The sequence below is a fragment of the Tachypleus tridentatus genome, chromosome 7 (genome assembly GCF_004210375.1).
Source record: "Tachypleus tridentatus isolate NWPU-2018 chromosome 7, ASM421037v1, whole genome shotgun sequence".
In the NCBI taxonomy this organism is placed as follows: Eukaryota; Metazoa; Arthropoda; class Merostomata; order Xiphosura; family Limulidae; genus Tachypleus; species Tachypleus tridentatus.
Window position 1 is genome coordinate 1,654,410 of NC_134831.1, and position 7,541 is coordinate 1,661,950.

Genomic DNA, 7,541 nt, shown 5'->3' on the forward strand with positions numbered 1-7,541 from the left:
CGTCGCGGGTTCGAATCCCCGTCACACCAAACATGCTCACCCTTTCAGCAGTGGGGAGTTATAATGTTACGTTTAATCCCATTATACGTCGGTTAAAGAGTAGTCCAAGAAGTGGCGGGGGATGGTGATGACTAGCTGCCTTCCCTCTAGTCTTACACTACTAAATTAGGGAGGGTAGCGCAGATAGCACTCGTGTAGCTTTGCGCGAAATTAAAAAAACAAAAGTACTACGTCATATTACAGTGGCGTAAGCGCCCGACTTCCAAATCTGCCTCAGTAAAAGTGTATCAAAATCAGGAAAATTATTCTCAGTAAAAGCAGAAGAACATATCGAAGTTAATCCAGAATCCAAGAGCTTTCCAGAACCTTAAATATCTTGATGAAGACAAAAATAAATAAAAGCGCTCCGTACTTCGGTTGTACTGTAAGAGCGATAATTAAGTCCCATGATTCGATCATACAAGAGTAACTTAAGAGTTGGCGGTAGGTGTTCTTCATTAATTAGCTGCCTTCCTTTTATTCTACCAGTTCAAAGTTCAAAACGTTTATCCACAGATTGTCCCTCGAAAAGCTTTGCGCCAGTCTTTTTTTACCCAGCAAAAATAAACAAAAAAACAAAAACAGCATAAAACAAAGACAAGCCGTGTTAGTAATTCGTATATAAAATAAAACTCAAGCCCCAAGACAATTCGGTTCTACAGGGTGTTCGGAAAGTCAAATTTATTAACAGACATGTTTCAATATAAAGTACAGGAGGTAAATATGAATGACAATTATAAACGATGTTGAAAGTGACCCCCGTTGGCATCAATAGAGGCTTGGATCCTTCTTATTTTGTTTCTAAACACCGCTATCAGTCTCTGGCTTGAAATAGACTGAATGAATGCTATTATTGCTGCTTTCAAAACTGCACAATGACTTTCCGAACACCCTGTATATGTTTAAACTTAGTTCTCGTAGGACACGACTCACAATGTGGTAACCATGCCATCAAAGCCTCACTAACTTACCACATTACTAGACAATGGTCGCTAGTACTACCGGAGGATTGTTTGTTTGTGTTTGTTTTTTTTTTTTTAATTTCGCTCAAAGCTACACGAGGGCTTTCTACGTTAGTCGTTCGTAATTTAGCAGTGTACGTAACACTAGAGGGAAGGCAGCTAGTCATTACCACCCATCACCAACTATTGGGCTACTCTTTTACCAACGAATAGTGGGACACCGAAAGATTATTACGCCCCCAGGGCTGAGTGGACGAGCATGTTTTGGCGCGACAGGGGTTCGAACCCGCAACCCTCGGATTACAAATCGAGCGCTTAATCACCTGACCATGCTGATCCCCTACTGGAAAACAACATTGTTATAAGATAAAGTTCCGTGCGTTTGTAACCAGAATACTCTAGTTATATTATCCCAGACTGTTATCACATTTTTCAAATTTGGGTGAAGGAGATGACTTATTCATAGCACGTCTGCATCCATCCCACCTCCGCCCCATATCTTTATCATTGTAAATTTTAGTGCGACCCTGATTTATCTCGATTACTTTAAATACGAGCGCAGATAGCCCTAGTGTAGCCTTGCGCCAAATTCAAACGAAATCAAACTTAAAATACATTACAGAATGCACTAATTACCTCAGCATACAGAATACCTAAAACCACTTCATCAAAGTTCATGCATAATTACTCAAACACACAAACAATACCAGATTGACTTCTACATAGTACAATAAAATATTTTGATAACAATTGGCGAAAAAATGAGTTGTTATGCGAACTAGACAGATATTGCATATATGATGAAGAAAGACCTAAACACCTCTCCCTGTTAAATCTATACATTAGATCATTAAGATAAAATCATTTAAAATAATAATAATAGTAATAATAGAATAAAGCTAAAATAAAACAGGCCACCTACGTTCTAGACTTATTAAAATAAACAAATAAATAAATAATAATAAAACTCAAAGAACAATATAAATGGACATTGTCCTGAAAAGGACCAGACTAAATTTATGATATCACTCCAGCCATTCTGTATTTAAATCGAAATATATTAATCTGGCCACTTCAACAAAGTCATGGAAGAAGGAAGAGGTCTAGTGTACCTGATCCTACTGGGTATACAAATAAATATATCCAAATACCAATGAGAGAGAGAGAGATTTGGTTCCTCTCTACCTTGGTTAGTCTTAACAGTAACTGACCACATTAACAGAAGAGCATAACAATAATACGTTTCAAAACGCTTGCTGTATATATATATACACACACACACATGTAAAAATATGCGTTGACTTTTGATATTTTTTAACTTTAAATAAATCCCTAAAGGTATCTACAATTTCTATTTCAAGACACCTTGAGGGGATGGAAAAACGGCAAAATGCCGCTTACAATAATAATGGCAACATATCGGTTACAATGATAACGACAATTGAACACTTACTATAATACTGAGAAATTAGCTACAATGATAACGACACCCTATCAGTTGCTCAATTACTATAATAACGACAATTTACCAATTACTCTAACACTGACAATTTATCAATTACAGCGATAACGAAAACATATCGGTTGGTTTAGTAACGACAGTTTATTAGTTGTTATAATAAATAATTTACTTATTTCATAATTATATATTTTTTATCTTTTCTATAAGACTAGACTACCACAGACAAGAAGACAAACTTTGATAGAACCATGTTAAATACTGTATGCTGTGTAAATATTATTAGCTGGTGTACTCGCTTACTAGCTCCCTCTAGTGTTGTTTTAAATGACGTCTGAAAACAATAAAAGTGGCAGGAGGAGAGCGGCTTTATTCCTATTCCTTAATTAAACAACGAGGGTGAGCAGGAGAATGGTTTGGGGAGAGGAAGCCTAGGGCTGTGGAACAGGGAGTTTTGACTCCAGTTGTTTCACGTGTTTTGTAAATAGACAATAGTTCTTGTAGAAGCGATAAGTTGTAAAGTGAATGCCACTGTTTGTATTCGAACTTACAGGTCATGTTGTATTAAGAACCTTATGAAGTTACATATTTGTTAACTGCTTAAAGTAAACGAATTCTACGGTGGCCAATGTGCTTTTTTTGTATGTTTGTTTTCCTTCTTGTCTTTATTTCCTGATATATATACTGAACTATGATTACAGAAGTGTGAGGACAGTATCAGGAATATTTCTTGTACCTAAACCATGATATTTTTGTCAAAGAGTGTTGGTACCTAGGTTGTGTTGTTCTCGTCACAGAGAATGTTTGTGCGTGAGCTGGTGTTACTCTTGTTTGTTTGTTTGTTTAGAATTAATCACAAAGCTGGGCTTTTTGTACTCTGCTCACTACGGGTATCTAAACCCCGTTTTTAGTGGTGTGAGTCCGCAGACATGCCGCTATGCCACTGTAAGACTATGTTGTTCTCGTCACAAAGAACTCCTGTCTCTAGGTTGTGTTATTCAAGTTGTGAAATAGTTTTATACATGGACAGTCTCTGGACAGAACATGCTTCAACACACTTAATCTTATCCATTATCTTCAAAAAGTTAAGACGTGTCGACAAATAACACGTTACGAAGACAAATGTAACGCATATCGAAACAGTAAATTACATATCTAAATATTTCTAGACATACTTCTTGACAGTAAGATTAATTAAAGTGTACCGAAACGGTGATGTATATATCGATTTTTTTTCCCAGACAGATTACCTGTTAAGAAAACAAATGTCAAGAGTTCGAAAATTGTGACCTGTAGATCAAATTCTTTTGAAGAAAGCTGTCTATTAATAACTACATGAAATGGTCAAGTGTTGCCTATCAGATCTTTCCGCCAGTCTTGTCTATCTTCATAAGTAACCTTTGCTTTAAACTACAATTTTACGCTCGTTCATTCGATGAGTTTTTCTCTTCTCCTATTTTAAAAAAATAAAATAAAACATACAGTTCACTTCGAGATCATGAAAACACATGGTCAAAGTCGACAAGATTATTTTTCTACTTTATTTTTGGGAGGGTGACTGATTATTTCGAATTAAGCACAAAGCTACAGAGTGAGTTATATGTGCTCTGCCCACTACGGGTATCGAAACCAGGTTTCTAGCAATATGAGTCTGCAGACATACCGCTGTAGGACGGGACGGAATGAAGAGTTGGAAGCAGAAGACTATAAAAAATATTTACTAAAGTTATTTGTGGGACGCGACTTCTGAATCTTCCCCTGGTGGTGAAAAAGTATGATAATATCAGAAAGTTTTGATTGGTTTGTTTGGAATTTCGCCCAAAGCTACACGAGGCTATGTGCGTTAGCTGTTCCTAATTTATCAGTGAAAGACTAGAGGAAAGGTAGTTAGTTAGTTATTACCACCTATCGCCTATTCTTTGGCTACTCTTTTTACCACCGCTTAGTAGAATTGACTGTAACATGTTGGTGCAACGGGGATTCGAACCCACGACCCTCAAATTGTGAGTCGAGCATCCTGAACAGCTGGATATTTATGTTGATGTTTGGTATGACACATAAGAACAATTTTCAAAAGAAAAAAATAAATAAACAACCAAAATAATACAGCTAGAGAAAAGTTATAGAGAAAAATTATATATATATATATACACGTATGTACTTTTCATGGATCTCTAAAACTGAATTAATGAAATCTCACCCGAATTTTAACAGCGTTTTTAGCTTGCAGGCTTATTGATGAGCCTCTTGCGGTGGGGGGGGGGCAGTAGTTAAGGGAATGTTTCCTATATAGTATAAATATTGCTTCAAATATGGAGTTTTTTATCGTAGTGGAAAAGTCTGAAAAAAAGGAGTAACGTTTCTTATATTAATAGAAACATTAGTAGTGGATGTTTCTTACACCATAGGAAACATTCTTAGAAATATGGGAATGTTTCATGTATATTCTAACAGTTACAAACATGTAGAAACGTTTCTTATCGTAATACCTAAAATACAGAAAACGTTTCTTACATTGATACTAAATCTCCCGCTGGAACAGAGATAAGTCTTCGGATTTACAATGCTAAAATCAGGGGTTAGATTCCCCTCGCTGTTGTTTGGGCACAGTATAGGAATTTACAAACTTAACCTATGAGTATCACAACAAGTAAGTGTGTGTTTTCTTATATCAGAGCTATATCGGGCTATCTGCTGTGTCCACCGAATGGAATCGAACCCCTGATTTTAGCGTTGTGAATCCGTAGACTTACCGCCGTCCCAGCGGGAGGACGACAAGTAAACATCTGGAGAAGTTCATTCTCCTTCCGATTCTGAATCTGTAATAATCTGAATCAGACAATTAGTTTAAGAAAATTCCTGACTTCTATTCTGAGACGAACCTGAAAAATACAGCGGTGGTGCAACTCGTTTGCAATCAGTAAAACAATAAAAAAAACACGTTCAGTAAATTTGATGTGATCCTCTATCCATTTGGCCTTAACTTGTTTCCGGGATTTCCTAATTGTGCCAGCCTTGACATCTTCGATAACGTCTATCCGGAGAAATCTGATCCATTTTGCAAAGTCCTGCGCAACACTGACGCTAAGCATGGGTCACGTGGCGACTTCCTTTCACGTTTGTGGATTTTTTTTCTTTCAGCCTTCATTTCCAAATATTAAATTTGACATTAACGTGAGTGCTGAGTCTGAAACATCGCAGATCTTAGTGCGCTGACGTGGGTGGTACTGAAGTTTGTGGATACAGAAATAGACGCGTTTGTCAGTCAGTAACTCATGTACATCAGTTTCATTAACTTTTAACAGAGGAGCCATTCATCGTGAAGGTTGACTTCTGCGTTTCACCATGTACGTTTTCTTCATAAACAGACTTATTAGTTTCGTTTTTCATCATTTAATGCGTTCCATTTTGAACAAAGGGACAATTAGCATAAGTGTTTCGTCATAAAAACTAGTTTGGATTTTATGTGGTAGGCAGTTTTGTAGCACGTGATATATCAGTGTATAATACGAATAGCCATGGTCAGTTACCACTCAAAACGAAGTCGAGAATTTTATGTACGCTCTTTGCCTCGGTGTAAAGCGACCCTTAGCAAGAACTTTTACTAAGGAGCATGCTTGTGGTAACTCAAAATAGACTATTGTAGTTTATTTAATTCAAAATAATGAAATAGAAAGTATCAGACATTTCCTGACAACTGTCAGGCATGTTTAACAGAAAATTACACAATGGACTGTCTGAGCGGTGCCAACCACGGGTATCGAAACCAGTTTTTAGTGATGTTTACAACACGAAATTTTATAACAATCTAGTGCAAGTGTTTGTTCATTTCTTTGTTCGTGATGTCCGCCTACAGCTTTGGAGCTAACAGGGCCAAACTTATGAAATGTTTTAGGTGGCAGTTTTATTTAGAGGGAGTGGTCACTTTCCAAAAGGGAACTAAAACGAACCAAGAAGGCTACCCAAGTGCCAGGTTTGAAACTGTGTTTATCCCCTCTAACAGGATAATGGCCCCCTCCCGTTATAGTTACAGAAGTAATTGTGGATAAAAGAGGAGTTTGAACGACACTTTGGGGGTGGGAAGTCTTTGAATCCTGTAGGGGATCGTGAGGGATATTCTATTAGTAAATAGAAGTGTTTACATCCTGTAAAACATTATCGACAAATAAACATATTTTAAACAATATCGCCAATAGATACAACCATACAGATATTCAACGATACATACATCCATTATGATAAGGAACCCATTTCAAGTAAATGTATATAGTAGAGAAGGCTGATATGGTATTAAAAACTTTTATTTGAAAAAAAAAAAAAAGTATAAACCATATTGAAGTTTGCACAGATATACAAAGAAATACCATAGTTTCTTTATTTGTTTCTAATTAGCACAAAGTTACACAAAGGGCTCTTCCCACCTGGGGTATCTGAGCTCGGTTTCTAGCGTTGGACGTCCGCAGACATACCAATATGCCTCTATGGGGCAAAACACTAGGGAGTTACACATTTCTAATAATCGCCACGATCAAATAATTCATAATGACGAGAAACCCAGTTGATATATATATACCCATAACAGTCATATATATGTAGTGGAGAAGGCTGATATGAGTATTAACTACATACATGCACAAATGATACCTTGTTTTATGTTTTTAAGTGACAGTTTTTAATACCAATATTAAAGTATATCTACATATCATAAACAATATTCTCAACATTGTTTAAAGACAGAAAAACACACACAAATATATATTGTAATTAAGCAGAAAATTGCAAAATGAACTACTACAGACATCGAAACTTGGTTTTTAGCATTATAATCTTTCAGACCTACCATTGAGCCACTGAGGAGCAAAATGTATATTAAATAATACACCCAGAACTGTTTAGAAACAAAAAGAAAAGAGCAAATAATAGTCTTAGGAGTTCTGAGGAGAAAACGATTACATATTAAACAATACTCTTAGCAGTGTTTAGAAACAGTTATGAAACGATATCCACAGAAGTGTTTAAAGAAAAAATGAATATTAATATCCTCAGTAGTGCTAAAAAACAAAAATAGGTATAAAATAATA